Source organism: Manis pentadactyla, chromosome 12 (assembly GCF_030020395.1).
Source record: "Manis pentadactyla isolate mManPen7 chromosome 12, mManPen7.hap1, whole genome shotgun sequence".
NCBI lineage: Eukaryota > Metazoa > Chordata > Mammalia > Pholidota > Manidae > Manis > Manis pentadactyla.
Window position 1 is genome coordinate 23,122,373 of NC_080030.1, and position 17,557 is coordinate 23,139,929.

Sequence of the window (17,557 nt, forward strand, 5' to 3'; positions counted from 1 at the left end):
TTTAGCTAGTTTGTGGAAGACTGTGGTTATAATAGTAAAAACTACCACTCCTTAAGTCATTTGGCCAAGGTCACATGATTTCAAACATTTTTCCCTAAACTGCATAAAAATAGGTAACCCATATAGATGACAGAAAAAGATGACACTTATTTAGACTACTGAAATTAACTGAACTAAACATTCTTTAGATGACCATTTAATTATTAAGACTTGTAACATTCTGAATAAAACATGCAAGATACGTTTCATAGAAATAATGGAGGACAAGTGAAAAATTGTCAGTACAACTTGTTTTAAATGGAGTCTGTTCCTCACATCCTTTAGGTAAAGATAAGCATAGGGATAAGCACAAATTATAAGCAAAAATATAAATATTGGAGAGGATTCAAAAATTAATTATAAACAGGATCAAAGAAAAAATTCCTCAAAATGCTCTATTAATAAGTCAAGTATTAGTTTAATTAATAAAAAACTTAAACTTTTAAATTGACCAATCAAAATTTTTTTCTCACATTGGACTGAAATTTCTCCAGTTATCTGGACTTCTATGGCTACCTGAAATCTCTCTTAACATTCTTGGAAAGTGTTTCCCAGGTATGTGTGTACCAGAGCCAGGAGATTTCTTATACCCTCTCTCGTGTGTTCCTATGTGGGCTGAGTAAGGGGAGCCCTCAGTCCTCAGCTGAAGAGCTAAAACACCACAGGATACATCAGTCTCTGGAAGACTCATTCCTAGTGAGAGTATGTGAGCCCAGACAGCCATTGCCATGCATATTCCATCAGCATGTTGCGTGCAGAAAGCTGGCAGCAAAGGGAAAATTAAAAGATAGTAGGGGTCAGAATACAATGGAGTGAGAAGAACAAATTTATATACTGGATTTGCCTTTTTTAAAAGGGAGTTATATTTTACTTAGAAAGGAAATTTAAGTGGGAAAATTCAAAGTGCATTCATATCCAATTAAGTATTTAAACAGGAACTAAAGGTTTGTGCTCTGAGCTCATTGAAGAAAGACCACATTTGTAGGCTGTAAAATGGATAGTTTCAGATTTTTCATATTTAAATATAGGAAAATCCATATTATAGCTAAAAAAAATTTCTTTTAGTTTTATAAACTGTCAGCTGGAGTCAAGGAGTTTGAAGGAAGGTGTCAATTTTATAAAAACTGCAACGATGAGTAAAATCCAGAGCATTTATTTCCTGATGGCACCAGATGTGGGCTCTTCTAGGTAAGTGGAACTGCACTCATCTGGAAAGGGGTGTTGCTGCTCAGTGAAGTGCTGGAGTCTTGACAATGGAAGGAGAATTGTGTGTGTTCCAATTCACTCGCCTGATAGACAAACCACTGGCAGAATGCTGGGGAGATCCATTCTCGTGCATGAATGCCACAATCCATAAAAATAACCTTTCTTCTTTCTTCTTTTGTCCCCATCTATTTAAAAATAGACTTCAGATACTATTTTGCTTGAACTCACACACTGATCCCTTTTTGTCCAATAACTCATTCATATTCTCAAAGCAACTCTTTCCCCTGTCCCCTGTTGAATGAATAACTTTTTATGCACATACTGTTCTCAGGGAGGGCCATATCCTTATGTCTATACATAATTCATAATCTAGTACACGGTATATTTTTCAAAACTTTTTCCTAAGGTCAGAGTTGCTTTTAGAGTTAAAGTCACAAAATAATTATTTTTCTGGCTTCATAAACAGGATGCTTAGCCTGAAATGGAAAAGAGTTTGTAGTGGCTGGATATTTGCAGGGCTGTCATTTTGAAGAGAGTTTTGATTTGTTTTGGGTGGTTGGAGAGAATGAGTGGATGAGAATTCAAGGTAAGGAAGGGCTTCCCAGGTAGTAAGGGGATGCGTCAGGGAGCATCTTAGGATGTAAAATTTAGGAGCATCTTAGGATGTAAAAATTAGCGGCAGCTGAACGTCAGTTGTCAGCCTGGTTATAGAAGGGAATTCTCCATCAATAACAGGTGGAAGTGCCCCACTTACTGTTCCGGGATCCTATAATTCTGTAATACTTAAATGTCTCTTTTCTTCATGACATTCAGCCATCAGTTTCACTGAGTTTTAATGGGTGGAAAACTGCTTTATACATCAGGGACATAATAAACTCTTACAATAAAGATATGGAACAAAATACCGGTCTTGGTCAGCCCACAGTGTCTGACAAATGGTTTACTCAGGGATTTTTTTTGGTTCCATCTAAAACCACCTGTCATTTCTGTTCTTGAATGGGTGTTTACAATATATCCTTCAAAAAAAATAAGACTTTTTATTATCTCAGAATTAGCTAATTGTGTCACAAAGTAACTTTTGAACTCATATTTTTCAACAGTAATAAGAATCAGTAGTTCTTAAATTGTTTTAACCTTAAGAACATATAGTGGGTTATCCTCAACAGTTCTAATCTTAATATGAGAGACCATTTCAGGACACTTCTGCACCATTTTATCCATCCAAGCAACAATCTTAAGAGCAAAACCAATTTTGAGGAATTTGAATGAAAGAAAACTAAATGACAAGAAATGTTGGATGTAACATTTCTTTTTAAAGTACAGGCATTTTATTCTGTACCTTGTCCCAGTTATTGTATTTTGCACAGTTGTGCTTGCCTGGGATATCTTCCTTAACATCAAACTGTTTCTCAATCTCTTTTTGCAGATCATGAATCAAGATTCTGTTTGACAGGAAAATGATAAAATACACATTTACCACAGAAAGAAAAAGTTATCTTTCATTTACAGAAAATTCCTCTTCCTTTTTCTCTTAGATCAAGTTTGCCCCATTTCTTCATTATTCTCCAACTATCCCTTTTAGACATGTCATGTGTCTGGCTTCAGATCTTCCCACTTATGTAGAGCTGTGCTGTTCCACATGGTAGTCTAGCCACACATGGCTATAGAGCACTTAAAAAGTAGAGCTTGTCCAAAAATAGAGATTGCTGGATGTGTAAAATTTACTCTGGATTTTGAAGACTTATCATAGAGTCATGTGAAATATTTCGCAAATAAGTTTTATATTAATTACATTTTGAAGTAATACTTTGGATATACTGGGTTCAATAAAATATATTGGTAAAATTAGTTTCGCTTGTTGCTTTTGACTTTGTAAGTGTGGCTACTAGAATATTTAAGATCGTACACTGGCTTGCTTTATATTGATATTGGTCAGCACTGTTCTGTCACTCCCCAACTTTCTCCAAAGCACACATATTCACATACACACAACACGGGCAGCAATGGATATTCTTATGCACAAATATACTGACCATCTCGCACTTGGAAAGCTGAGAAAAAACATGAGTAATAACACTAATAGTAAGCACTCACCATGTGCCAGTCATTGATCAAATCACATGTACATTAACTCATTTAATCTTCACATGAGATTAATATCCTCATTTTGCAGATGAGAAAATGGAGGCACAAAGTGTTTAAATAACTTGCCCATGGTTACAGAGCTAGAAAATGGGTAGGCTGGTTTGGAGGAGGAGAACTGAGATGCGGGAAGAATCGTTGGGGGGGCTAATGTTGGCGACCAGAAGGCTTATACCTCTTCCTTCTGCTGTACTTTCATCTCTTCTTGAGTTATCATTTTATTGAAACCATGGCTTTAATGGTGAGCTGATGGTTGCCCATATTTGTGTCTCTAATTCTGGACTCTCCCTGAACCTACCACTCCTCTGCCTCTCCTGCGACTGGCACATGCAACGGCCTGACGTTTTCTCTTGGACACCTATTTGCTTAATATGGGCCAGGTGCTGCTTTACATGCATTATATTATCTTGCTAATATTCTCACTATCTCACATATGGGACATTGTTGCTCAAAAAGTTTAAATCCTCACAATTTGTGTGTGGTGGAGTTGGGAATTTGAACGCAAGTATGCCTGACTTGAACATTTATGTTTCAAAAATGCCACTGTCATCAGATGCATACGTTTTTTTGTGTATTTTGTCTGTTTTGAAATTTTCTATTGTGCTCCTTTGATCTGTTTTCCTATTCTTGTATAAGAACTAAACCATATTTAACTATAGTTTTAATACTGAATTTTAGTCTTTAGTAAAATGTTCCATTCTTTTTACAAAATTTTAGGAATTTCACCTGTTTTTAATAAATGCTTTGTCAGAATCATTTTAGAAATTAATGGAATTGTTAGAGAAAAAATGTGCTTTGGATTAGAATTATGTCAATTTATGAATAAATTTGAGAAGAATCTTATAGTTAATAATGGACCATAAAATAGGTGCCTCCAATTCTTCAGTAAAATTTTGTTTTTTTGCTTATTCATTGTATTTTTTGTTACTCTTGTGAGTGGCTTTTTCCCCATTAAACATATGAACTGCTTATTATTCATATATTAAAAAACATTGCTTTGGTTATACTTATCTGTTAACCACTTTATTAGTTTAAAAATGATTTTTTTACTCTAAGATGTTTTTAGTTATGTCTTTAGGGCTTTCTGTATATTCTGCAAAAAATTGTATTTTGCAAAAAATTAGTTAATCTATTTACCAAAGTCAAACTTTTCTCCAATAGCTATTTTTCCCCCTTTATTGCATTGACAAAACTCTAAATAATGGAAAATAATAGTGGTGAAAGAAGGCATTTTTTTTCTTTTGGTTTTAACAAGAAAACTCATCTTTTACCAGGAAGAATAATGACTGCCATTTTGAAATTCATATGGCTCTATTGATAGGATCAAATTATTATTGCCCATTGATACATGGTTGTAATAAAACTTGTTGTTAGGTTCCTTAATATGTTAAATACTATGGTATAACCATATATAGATTTACCAACACCCTCACAAAAAACATTGTTCAACTTATTTTAGATACACTTATAAAGAGCTTGTTTAACCTAGAAGGAATGCTTTGGATACAGGGAAAATGAATCACAGGAAGCAAGCATACTATCAATAGGTGGTAGTTGACAGCAGAAAAAAGAAATAAAACTACATAAACATGACTTAGCAAACACTGAAGTCATAGTGGTCCTCTGGTGTCAATCCAAATGACCCAGTATATTTTAGTGACTTAAATAACTGTTGAGGTTATTATCGTCTTACAGCAATGCATGCAGGCATGTTGGTGATGCTACATTCTCAACCAAGCATAACCTTTATTCAGTATACTTCATTTTTCAGGGTAGAGCACTGTAGCTTCAGTGAGAATATTTAAAATAATGGATTCTTTGGAAGTTGTCCTTTTCTGAAAATTTCCTCATTTGGATTATCTTATTTCCTATTGATTCTATATTTAAAAAAGGCATTACCCACCTTTTGTTGCTTATGTATTTTCCATCTGTTAGCAGTAAGTCCTAGATGGGAAGATGCAGTCTATTATTTAGCATTCATTCTAGTCATTTAGGACAGTATCGTGCACTCTTTCACTTCAATAAATTCTATCAAATGAGGAAGCAGTGATTTAGTGGGAAGAGGCTCTGTGGTCAGACACTCTTGGGTTCCAACCCAGGTTTGGCTACTTAATGCTTAGTGTTACCTTGGGTGGGTTAACTATTTCTCTGAACCTCAGTTACTCACTTTTACAATGGGATCAACCATGCCAGCCAGGATTGTGATGAGAATGAAATGAAGTGAAAGATGTGATTGGCAAGCCATAGGCACCCAGTGAACCTCAGTATAATTCTGTCACAAAACTGATGACTCCTTCACAGACTAGCATATCTTTGGACCAGGCCTTGGTTGTGTGTGGTTGTTTGACTCTTGAGTTCTTACATTTCCTGTCATAATGAATTGTGACACTGGCAGAGCCCACTCTTCTTGGTTCCTTCTTGCTGATTGACTAACTGATCTGAGTTTGGAGGCAGAATATAAAGAAGGTATACTCCTAATTAGAGATTTTTTAGCACATGATACCAAGTACTGCTCATGAATATTGATTTTCATTAACTTCACTGACAAGCACATTATTATGCAGATTATATCTAACTCTATGCTTGGCTTTTGGCTTACGATAAACCTGGGATTTCTGAGAAAAAACATTGTGACAACAAATTTGGAATCAGGTGGGACACTTTGTAGTAAAACTCATACAAGGCCTGAGAAGGTTGGAAATTATATTTTGGGTGGTCACTACACACATAATTAATTGTTTTAAGCTCCAAAGAACATGGCTTTTGCTCAATCTGCATTAATAGAAGTGGAGGAATGAGGTAAAAGAGAAATTTTATGGTCATTGAGGTTGATTTGTGACCTAAGGCAGTATTAGTCACAGGAAGCTGGTATCTAAGAATATTTTTAGACTGACACATATCAATTTATATCTTGTGATAACAGCAGCAAAAGAAAATCGTGTGAGCTGAAATACGACTTTTCCACAAAGCAGCTGCACGAGGACATCAGAACCATGCCAGACTGTTGCTGACAGGGACTAGAAATTAAACCTAAGGCTGGAAATTAAGAACTAGGGAAAGATTTTATTTTCATGAGCCCTTGCATGAAACAGCGGCCAATCTTAAGCAGATGAAACCAAATTACTTTCTCTCAGATATTATTTTAGCACTCTGAGATTTGTTAATTCGTTAAAATAAATTCCTAAATGTAGGTGAAAGGATAAACAATTATTTAATAATGTAAATGGCTAATGTTTGTTGAGCTTTTCTTATGTGCCAGGCATTCTGCTCAACACAGTGTTTACATATTATCATTTAATGCTCACATCAACACTACTAATTGGTACCATTATTACCCCCATTTTTATAGAGGTTAGGTAGATTTCCGAAGCTGACACAACTGGTAAAATAAGGTGGCTGGTAATTGAACCTAGAGATGTTTGGCTTCAGTACTGTAGCTGTGACCATTCATTATAAAACAATGCCTCCATCACAAGGAGCAAAATCCTTGTGTCCTGTCCCCAGCCCTCTAGTTAGTCTTCTTGTGCAGTAAGGCTTGTGCAAAGTTTGCCCATATGACCAGCTCTCCAGGAAGTCTTGTGACATTTGTAAGAGGTATCAATATAACCTGTCAGAACCAAGGTCAGAAAGCAGGTAAGAAGTTTAGGGAAGAGGCAAGATGAATTCTATTTTGATGATTTCAAGACTCCCTCCCTCTGATACTTTTAGAGTAACAAAGAAGGATGGAGAACTTTGGGCCAGTATATACAACTGCCATAGACTCGGTGTGTGTGTGTGTATGTGTGTGCGCGCCCTGGGGAAGGGAGGCAGAGTCACTGTGACGGTGCCTTATGGGCTGGTCTGGACCGCTCCCTTTTCCCCATGCCTGCACACCAGCAGGATGGGGATTACTCAAAAAGCATGATTTCCAGTTTACACAAGATCCCATTTGTTCTAGTAGCTCCCTAAATGGGTTACCATGTATCAAACTCGACATTTATTGACATGGATTTCCCAATACTTGAGTCATACCTTTGTGTTGGATAATAAATGTTAAGGCACTAATTTATTAGGAGGGAAAGAGAGCATCTGGTGATAGCTTCTAGCTATCCTCTGTTGTGCCATGTGTGTGTGTGAATGTGTGAGTGTGCATGCATGCACTCATGTAAGCACTTGTATAACTGGTTTTCCTCTACTTGTAGTAAAGAGACCTGGCAGAGAATGATTTTATGGTCCCAGTCTTCACGAAGCTTCTTTGAACCATTACTTTAAAGATGATGAAAACTAGGTGGATAAAAGATAAATAAATTTTCAATGTTCAATATCTATGGGGTTTGTGGGGGGCACTTGGTGAAGGGGGGAGCCTAGTAAACATAATGTTCCTCATGTAGTCGTAGATTAATGATACCAAAAAAAAAATCAAATGCGTGGTTTAAACTGGACTGGACCCAGACAGCCTCACTCTGAAATTCACATTCTCATCTGTCATGGAGTTCTGCTTTCCACCATGACCAACATCTCTGACATTTGTAACAGGTATCAGTATGACCCGTTGTACTCTTGGGCAAGTAATACATAAAAATGTAGAGCAGAAGGAAAAATGAATGGGATGAGTCAAGAGAATGATTTGTTAGATTGAATAGTTATGTGATGGAACTGTGTATATACTTGCAGAATGAATTTGTGTCTGACTAAACAATATATTGGTCATTAGACACTAATATGAAGTGTTGATCACTGTGTCAGTTTACTGTAGATCTCTTTTGCATTTCTCACATAATCTTATGTTGATTTAATAAGATTTTACTTAATTTTATCATTTGAGTTCTACTATGATATTAATAGCTGTTTTCTGAATTCCTTTCATTAATAACTTCATTTTCTAATTTTATCTTTTGATCAAATTAAGGATAATCTAAAATGTATCTAAAATACAAATATCTAAAAATTATTACAAACAGTGGGGTTTTTAACTGCTCCATCTAAATATGGCTTCTGCTTCTTCAGGCACCGTCTGATGGATGCGCTTCCCTTCAGACACTTATTTACCAATTTGTTCATGTATGTTAGTATATACATACTATTTGCTTTTTTGGACTTAGCCTTTTATGATTTTGTAAAAGTGTAAAAAAGAGGAAGCAAACCTGGTACTTTAAAATCAAATCTTAGTAATTTAATTTTCTGAAAATTAAAATGTCACACACAGATGCTCTAAAAAGTGTTTCATATGTACTGTCTAATGAAGGGTGTCTAAGTAAATCATTGTGTCAAACCAGCCCATTATGTGGTTTTATTCAGGCTAGTGCCTGGGTCCAACCAGATGCTTCTGTTCTTAGAGCCCTCTTCTGTTACTGACTGACATGAAGTAACACATATAATTAATATGCAAATAAAATTATCTATATAATTAGTACTTGGAGACAAGATTTTAAATAGTTCTTGTCTGCATAGATCACTTTACATATTTATATTTCTGAGGAAGGTAACTATCTAATTATGTGGCTTTCCCACAACTGTGGCTAATTTGGACCAATTTCTAGAAATCATGTCCTAATTAGATAAAGTAATTTTTATAGGTAGTTAAACACTTTCGTCGTTGATGAAAATAGCAAAGAAGTATCTTGGCATAAGACAAAGTGAAAAACACACTATTTGTGAGGATCTGAATGTAGACCTCTGTTTGAGTCAGAATTGTTTCAGGCTAGGAGAAGCCTAGAGGACCAAAGTGGGGAAGGGGTGGCGGTGTCTGATGGGACCTATTTGATGCCACCTGCATAGGTCTCTTCTGTCACAGTGATTTATTCTACTATCCACATCCATGTCAAGCAACTAGCTTTTTGGTCTAAATTACCAGGATATTTAGGAAAACATAGTACTTCATTTTTACCTTGCTGTTCAAACAAATTATACAAAATTGGCCAGCTAAAATTTATTTTAGCTTGGGCTAGATATTTTGTAAGAATTAGCTGAATTCTTACAAAGAACTAGGTCAGGTCTATATTAATGAAGTAAAGTGAAGAGTGTGAAGTTATAATTGAAGCATACATTTGAAAAACCTGGCTGTGAAGTAAATCAAGACAGTCACCAAGGGGTAGATAGGGTGGAGGGGAGATTTCTTTTAGATGAAGGAATTGAAATATCAGCTGAACCTTGGGGTAAGCAGAGTCCATAACACACTACTAATTTCTGCAGTCTTGTAGGTATATTTATAAATTGTCTATTTCTAAGAATTTATAAAAAAATAGAAAGCATACATCCATATATTAATTAGAAAGGGTGAAAAGCTGGCATAAGTTAATTTTGAATACGTTTGCTCCATTTATTTACTTCTGTATTTGTTTCACAACCCGTTGCAAAAACAGCAAAAACACGGTGATCAACAACAACCACAAATAATAGCCTGCTACTTTTTAAGCCATTAAGCCAGGAAAAAGAATGCATTTTTGTTTACTTGTCTTGCATGTTTTTCCTTAATTTCAATAGTTTATATTTAAGAAGGCTATTATAACAGTATCATAAGTACAATCAAATTGTGATGAGTGGCAGTAAATTACCGCTCTGAAATATGACATTGCAGGATCTTTGTCCCAGCCAGGAGAAGGCTTTTTAATTTTAGCAATGGGTTAGGTAGCAGATAGGCATGAAATAGCAAGTGAGAAAGAACTAGTGCTTAGCAGTGTTTTGAGCAGTGAAGATCTCAATAAAGGTAAATTCTGGGGTGACAAGGCTGGGGGAATTAGCAGAGGACCCCTTAGTACATAAAATTACCAGTGTTTAAAAGTATAAAAACACATTTTGTTTTCTAGATTATGTGTTGATTTGTGATATTCATCACTGGGCTTCATTGCCCCAGGGCCCAGACATGCCTGGCCATGTTTGGTGCTCAATAAATTCTGATTTCCTGTTATTTCTGTCTGGGACCATAAGGACGCATTTCTGTATCTTTGGCCATTTGAGAATTCTCTCCTGTTGGATTTAGGTCTTATTCTACTGCACTGCTTTTGCAGTCTCTGAGGAAGAATTTCTTTCATAGAGAATTCTTTATTTAGTATATATTTTATATTCCCACATCTCAAAGGTGAGCACTGTTATTTGGGTCTCCTTTTATGTATCGTAAGACTTCAAATACAAGAATGTGGTGTTGGAAGTTACCAGTAGCACCTGAGCTCTGGCTGATTACCTGCCTGGGGTGAGTGTGGCTAAGCCATCCATGCCTGCTCACATGCATTAAGTCCTTACCAGGGGCTGGCTTGTAGAGATGGCAGATGTAGGTAATTGTCATTCTTATAGATCAGAGCAAACATAAGATGCAGTGGAGTGGCCACTTTTGAGCTCATCATCTCTATTGGCAGGCTTCAATAGTCTGTTTGGAACTGTAAATTGTCTCTCACAGAGTGAATTTTGGTCCAATTTAAAAAAATAGTACTTCCCTATCAATTTCAAGATTCCCAAAGTATGAATATCTGACACATTTGATTATTTGCATAGGACTTGCTCATAGTGCATTTTATTTTGCTCCAAGGCAGACTGGATGGACTAGGATTCCTTTTCACTAACTCAGAAGTCGAATGTCATGTTAGCAGCTATGTGGTGGGTGGCATCTGTATACCAGAAATCAAGCTGTGGAGATAAGTTGTTAGTCACAGTTGTTCATTTGCTCACCCAACACATATCTGTTAGGCTATGTACCATACATCACAAAAGGAATTTAGGGTTCAATTTGACTAAGGCATGGGCCCTTCTTTTAAGAAGCTTATGAGCTTTTTGCAAATATATTTAAGAACTGTTGAATATTAAGGGATGGGAAAGAAACATCTGCCCTGGTCACTTTTTCAGGACATGGTGTCTGTAAATGCAAAAAGAATGAGCAGCTTTTGGTTAATCTGTTTGCTTCCACCATCTTGGGATTGACTGGGGTTTTTCTTAATAGATTTAGCCAGAGCAACTGTCTGTAATTGGGAACATGATTAAAAATATCCCCCTGCCTTCGCCCCACACTGCATCCAGTCCTCAAAACCAGATGTCCCTGTAAACGCTGGAATTCCTGGCAAGTTTGTGTCAATGGTAGGTGTAATCCCAGTCCTGTTATTTTTCTAGCAGCGTGTGCTTTGGCAAATTACCAACACTCTTTGAGTTTCAGCCCTGTCCTCTAAACATTGGGGCTTACAGGACTCCATTGGAAGTGTTGTGAAGATGGTGAAATGGGTCTGAGGTCTGGGACATTCAGGCATTTAATAACTGCTGATTCCCTGCTGTTTTTCTTCCTATAGCTGAGAATTTCAAAAATTTGGTGAATGGGCCCAGAAGGATAGCTTTCAGATTAATATAATTCTGAGGAGATTCAATTTCTTGTTGCTCAAAATCATACTCAATTGTGAAACCAAATGAAGTTCAGCTGCCCAGCCTGGGAAATGTGAAGGAAATGCTCAATTTCCACCCCTCACACCATCCCTGTAGGCATACCTAAGTCTACCTGGCTGTTCTGTAGGTGAATCCCACTCTACCTCTGGGTTAATCTGTTATGTGCTGATATGAGGCTGCTATGAGCCAATCAAGATTTATTGGTTTATTTTGATCAAAAAGCTATAGTTATAGCATGAATTGGAGATATGTGAGATATAGTATGATTTAAAGGCAAGTTAGGCAGGGCCACATAATCATACTAGCAACTTCTCTGTTCTAACTGGGCAATGGGAGCAAAAGTTTAGGGCTCAGTGAACTTTGATGAGCATTTATTAAGCACCAGGCACAGAGCTGGGTGTCAGCATTATAGAGGCTAACACAGGACTTATGAGAAGCAAGATGTTTAATGTGGGAGACAGAGCCTTCTGTGCATTCCCAACGTGCTGACCCATGCCAGGGGCAAGTACAAGGTGTTGCAGGAGCACAAGAAGCAACTTAAACTGGGTCATGAGAGTCGATGGACGGAGAAGCCTTCCTGCACGAGACGTTGCCAGAGCTGGGTCTTGAAGAATAAGGTGTCAGTCAAGTAGAAAAGTCAATGCGTTCCTCCCTGAGAATGTGTGCGAGACCAGTGTGGGTGAATTTTTGGTGTTCATGGAGCTCAAAGGGCAAGAAAGAGGGTGGGGGAGCAGGAGCCTGCAGAGGCTGGCAGTTTGGCAGATCATGAAGGACTGCAAATGCCACAGAGATACCAATAGAAGAAGCTTCTATAGTGCTTATTGTGGCAATGCCCACTTCTGACTGTTACCCAAATATTAGCTCGCTTAGTCTTTATAACAAGCTTAAGAGGTAGGTATGATTGTTATTCCCAGTTTATAGAGGAAGCAGTTGAGATTCATTGAGGTTAAGTAACTGGCCTAAGGCCACAGAGCTAGTGCAGAGCTAGGCTTTGAACCTCTGAAGACCATGCTCTTTCCTTACTAGGCTGCCTGTCACTAAAAAGCTTCAAATGGAGGAATGCAATCATCAAGTTTTAGGGAGAACAATCAGATTGCAGCGTGACTTGGCTTTATGGGGGTCAAGGACTAGAACCCTGAACACTGGATAAGGGGCTACTGAAATTGTCCTGGTACTGAGTTCGGCAGTGGCAGGGGAATGAAGAGGAAAGTATGGATTTGGAAAACCCTTGGCAATGAGAATAGGCAGAACTTTTGATTGATTTGATGTGAAGTTAAGGGTGTGTGTGGCTAGAATAAAGCCTAGACTGGGTTCTGGTTTTAAATCTGATGTGTCATCTTGGTCATTTAATTTACTGTTTTTGAACAATTGGGAATATGCACTTTACAGATAGTATAGGAGGTGAATTCCTTTCTTAGTAAATAATTTGCCTAAGGTAGTAGAGCTAGTATGTTCACAGGGTTGAGATCTGAAACCAGTTCTTTTGTCTTAAATGGGTTAAGTTATGACTCTGACATTGAAAATTTGTTGGAAAATTTGAAATGATTTACGTAAGGTGGCTGGCAGTGTGCCTTGTGTACAGGATCAGGTGGATAAATGATAAAATGATTATGTTAGCCCATTGGATTTTTACGAAACTGATCTGACTTTAAGAGTTTCCTTTTAAAATGGATCTGCTCTTTGGAAGGACTACATCTTGATATCAATGAGTACCTTGATGTTACCAGTCAGCCAGTACCTTGATGTTATTGTAATTTTAACAGAAGGTGGAGGTCAGGGTGAGAGTGAGAATGAAGTGGGCCAGACACTAGCAGGGAGGGAAAGAGGCCCTGATGAAGATGTGAAAGTGGCTCCTTGCTTCAATTGACTGAATTCCCAAGTATCTCCTGCCACATGCCTCTATCTTTGTCTCTGGTAGCTCTGTGGGCTTTAAAAATAAAATACAGAAGAAGCAGGCTTTAGTAAGAGACATGGTAAAATATTCCCTTAAATGCCTTACCTGGTTGGTTTTGGCCAACTCTTTTATGATGTTTGCTTGTTTTTCATCCTGGGCCTTCACATGCCCCACCTTCTCTGAACGTGTGGTTTCAAGATGTTTCCTTTTTTGTTTTTGCTTCATGGCTCTGCACTTCAGATAATGACTTTAAATCAGGTGCCTTCCTCCCTGGAACTCTGCTGCCAGAGGTTCAAGTGATGACAGCCAAGAAGCAGGTCTGTATATTCAAGAACAACAAACAACTGAAGGGGCTCTCTACTCACTCACTCACTCACTCACTCACTCACTCACTCACTCACTGGCCTGGCCAGGGCTTACGTACACCAGTAGGGCCATTATGATGTGAGTCAGACAGGGTTCCGTAGCATCGTGACACGTGCATCAGAGCAAACCACTGACGGGGAGATACCTTTTACCCAACACAAACTCTACCATCAAATTGAATTTTGGAACCAATGATATGGATTAAACAAAAGACAATTACTTTATGCATCTAGGGTAACCACATTACTAAATCTCCCCAAGGGTGAGGATAAGGCATTACCTAAGAGAAAAAGGCTTAGACCCATGCCTGCCCCACAGAACATGGTTAAGTGTCCTATCTTAACAGTACCATATAAATTATGTACACATGTAAGTTATATGTGAGGTGTATGTTTATAGTGGGTTTGCAAACACCTTGTGATTCCACACAGCCCCAACATTTATTGAATTTTCCCCCCTGTAGGGAACAGGCTCATGTATTTCAACAACCCATTGTCTCTTTTGCAACTCTTTTCCCCCGTCGCTTCCCCAGAGCCTTCAGGGAAAGAGGAAGCCCCTGGCTTTACATCCCATGGCCATCATGAATCTTGTGCTTGTCAAGCATGAAGGATTCATTCCCCGGCTTCTCTTCTAGGCCCCAGTCTCCTGGAAACAAAAGAGCTCTGTACAGGGTTTGAACTCAAGTTAGCTCCATTCTACTTCCACTTCCCCACTGTCTCCTCCCTGAGGGACAGTATGCATTTGCTGCTCTAGAGCCAGGCCGTGATCCAGCCAGCTGCAGCCTTCCTTACCTCCAGTAGGTCCTGCCTCACGCTGTGCCCCCCACATGGGCTTGGCCTCTTGGCAGCCACTAAACAGTAGGCACATTTCCAAAGATACTCTCAGCTTTGTCAGCTGTTGGGAAAACCCAAACCAAAAATTAGATCATTTTACACATACCAAGTTGGTAAAAATTTGATCAACCTATACAAATGATAGTAAGCATATGGGTAAAACAAAGAGCCTTCATGATATAAAATGAAGTATTGACCTATGTAGCTGCTTTGGAGAACAATTAGCCAACATTTTATTAAATTAATGAGTATATCACCCATGAGCAATGATAGGGAGTGGTACCAGATGACAAATACATGAGCAGGAATCAGCAGCAGACTGAAGGGTCCCGAAGACCAGGTCAGCGCCTTGGAAGGCAGTGATAGGAAGTACTCAAGCTGAACAGAAATAAGAAAGAAAAAAAGGAAATGAGGATAAGTTAAGAGAGCTTTGGGACAATATCAAACATCCAAACATTTGCATTATAAGAGTCCCAGAAGAAGAGTAAAAGGAGTAGAAAACTTCCCTGTTACACTACCAACCATGGCAAGACAATTATTTGCCTGGGATGCTATGCAGAGGATTCCCACTTCTTAAGCAGATATTGAATTAGGGTGCCTTTAAAACGTATTCCATCTCTAAGATGTAATTTTCCCTAGGTTTTTATTTCCCCCTCAAGCGTATGAGTTTGTATCTAACCATGCAATTTTATATTCAGTTGTAAAGATCAGATTATCATAGTAACATCTTTTTTCTTTTTCACTCCTACCTGCAGGATCAGTGCCATGAATTCCAGGACATGGTGAGAAACTGAAAGCTGGTGTGCACTGCAGACTGTGATCCTGTTCGAGGTCCATATGGCAAGATGCACCCCAACAAGTGTGCCATGTGTCAGAGCATGTTGTATGTAAAGAGGTTTATGGCTTAGTTTGATATGTTGTGCCTGTTTGCAAAAAAACAGTTCCTCTTAATTGAAAACCTAGGCACTTAGCATCACACATTAAAAATAGAATAACTGCTCTTCACTTTAGAAGTTGACAGTCACTTTCCAAGGCACTTTCAAAAGAAATTTTATTTTGATGATGAAAAACATAATGATGGACTGTTACAAACAGTCTAAAAGTTCTTTTATTTTCCTCCTTTTTCTCCCCCCCCTCTATTCTTTATATATTAGGTATCATATTGTGTATTCTTTGTCTATCCCTTGACTGACTTTGGGGGTGGTTGATTTGATTTTGCATCTGCTTAGTAATTAATTGGTCTATTTTCTTTACTATGATTTTATTTCCTCTGGTGATGGCTATTTAACCTTAGGAACACTTCCATCTATAGAAGTCCCTCCAGAATACACTGTGGAGATGGTTTGTGGGAGGTAAATTCTCTCAGCTTTTGCTTATCTGGAAATTGTTTAATCCCTCCTTCAAATTTAAGTGATTATCTTACCAGATAGAGTATTCTTGTTTCGAGACCCTTATGCTTCATTGCATTAAGTAAATCATGCCACTCCCTTGTTGCCTGTCAGGTTTCTGTTGAGAAGTCTGCTGATAACCTGATGGGTTTTCCTTTGTATGTGATCTTTTTTCTCTTTCTGGCTGCTTTTAATAGTCTGTCCTTATCCTTGAAATTTGCCATTTTAATTATTATATGTCTTGGTGCTATCTTGGGTTCATTGTGTTGAGAGATCTGTGCACCATTATGGCCTGAGAGGCTATCTCCTTCCCCAGATTGGGGAAGTTTTCAGCCATTACTTCCTCAGAGACACTTTCTATCCCTTTTTCTCTCTCTTCTTCTGGTACCCCTATAATGTGAGTATTGTTCCATTTGGATTGGTCACACAGTTATCTCACTATTTTTTCATCCCAGAGATAGGTTTTTTTTCTCTCTGTGCCTCAGCTTCCTTGTGTTCCTGTTCTTTAATTTCTATTTCATTTACCATCTCCTCTACTTCATCTAATCTGCTTTTATATCCCTCCATTGTATGTTGCATTTCAGATACTATTTTTTTTATGTTTCTGTCTCATTCCTGAATTCCTCCCTGAGTTCTTGAATATTTTTCTGTAGCTCTGTGAACATGTTTATGATTCTTCTTTTGAAATCTCTTGCGGGAACATTCAGGTGAGTTCAGTTTCAGTTGATCCTCTTTCTGGTGTTTGTGGGACTTTGGTTTGAACCAGGTTCCTTTGACATTTCATATTTGTAGGTGGCGCCCTTTAGTGCTCAGAAGTTCTACTCTCTGGAGCTGCTCAGCCCCTGGAGTGATGGCAGGGGTCACAAATGTGCAGCGCTGGTGCCTGTCAGGAGGCAAGAGCTCTTTCCTGCTTGGCTGCAGTGCCTGCCTCCACTGCCAGGGCCAGTGGTACGAATGTGCAGGGGGGAGCCTTTATGTATGCACTTGTAGCTGCTGTAGGAGGAGCCACCGTCTGGCTGGCCTGGTGCAATGGCGGGGGTAGCTGGTTTGCAACAGGAGGAAGGAGCAGAAGGCTATCTATTGTGGTGGAGGGCCTCATAGCTGCATTGCCAGCCAGGGCAGTGGAGCTTCTGAAGCTCCTGAAAGTTCCCAACCTGCTGGGCAGAGTGTACCGGGACAATTTTGTTTACCTGTCCTTTCTCCTGAGCAGGAAGCTCTGTGCTGCTCTTGCCCCTTGAGCTGCCCTCTCGCTGTTAGGAAGTCTCTCAGACTGCCTGCTTTATTGTGTTCCATAGTGGCCGGTTGTTGGTACCTGTCTCCGTAAGTGGCTGGAATCTCAGAGTCTCCAT

The 17,557-nt window shown here is 38.5% G+C and overlaps 1 pseudogene; it reads right to left on the bottom strand.

Moving 5' to 3' along the window:
* The window catches only part of LOC130679776 (mast cell carboxypeptidase A-like), a 34,817-nt pseudogene extending 17,260 nt beyond the window's left edge, over window positions 1-17,557 (bottom strand).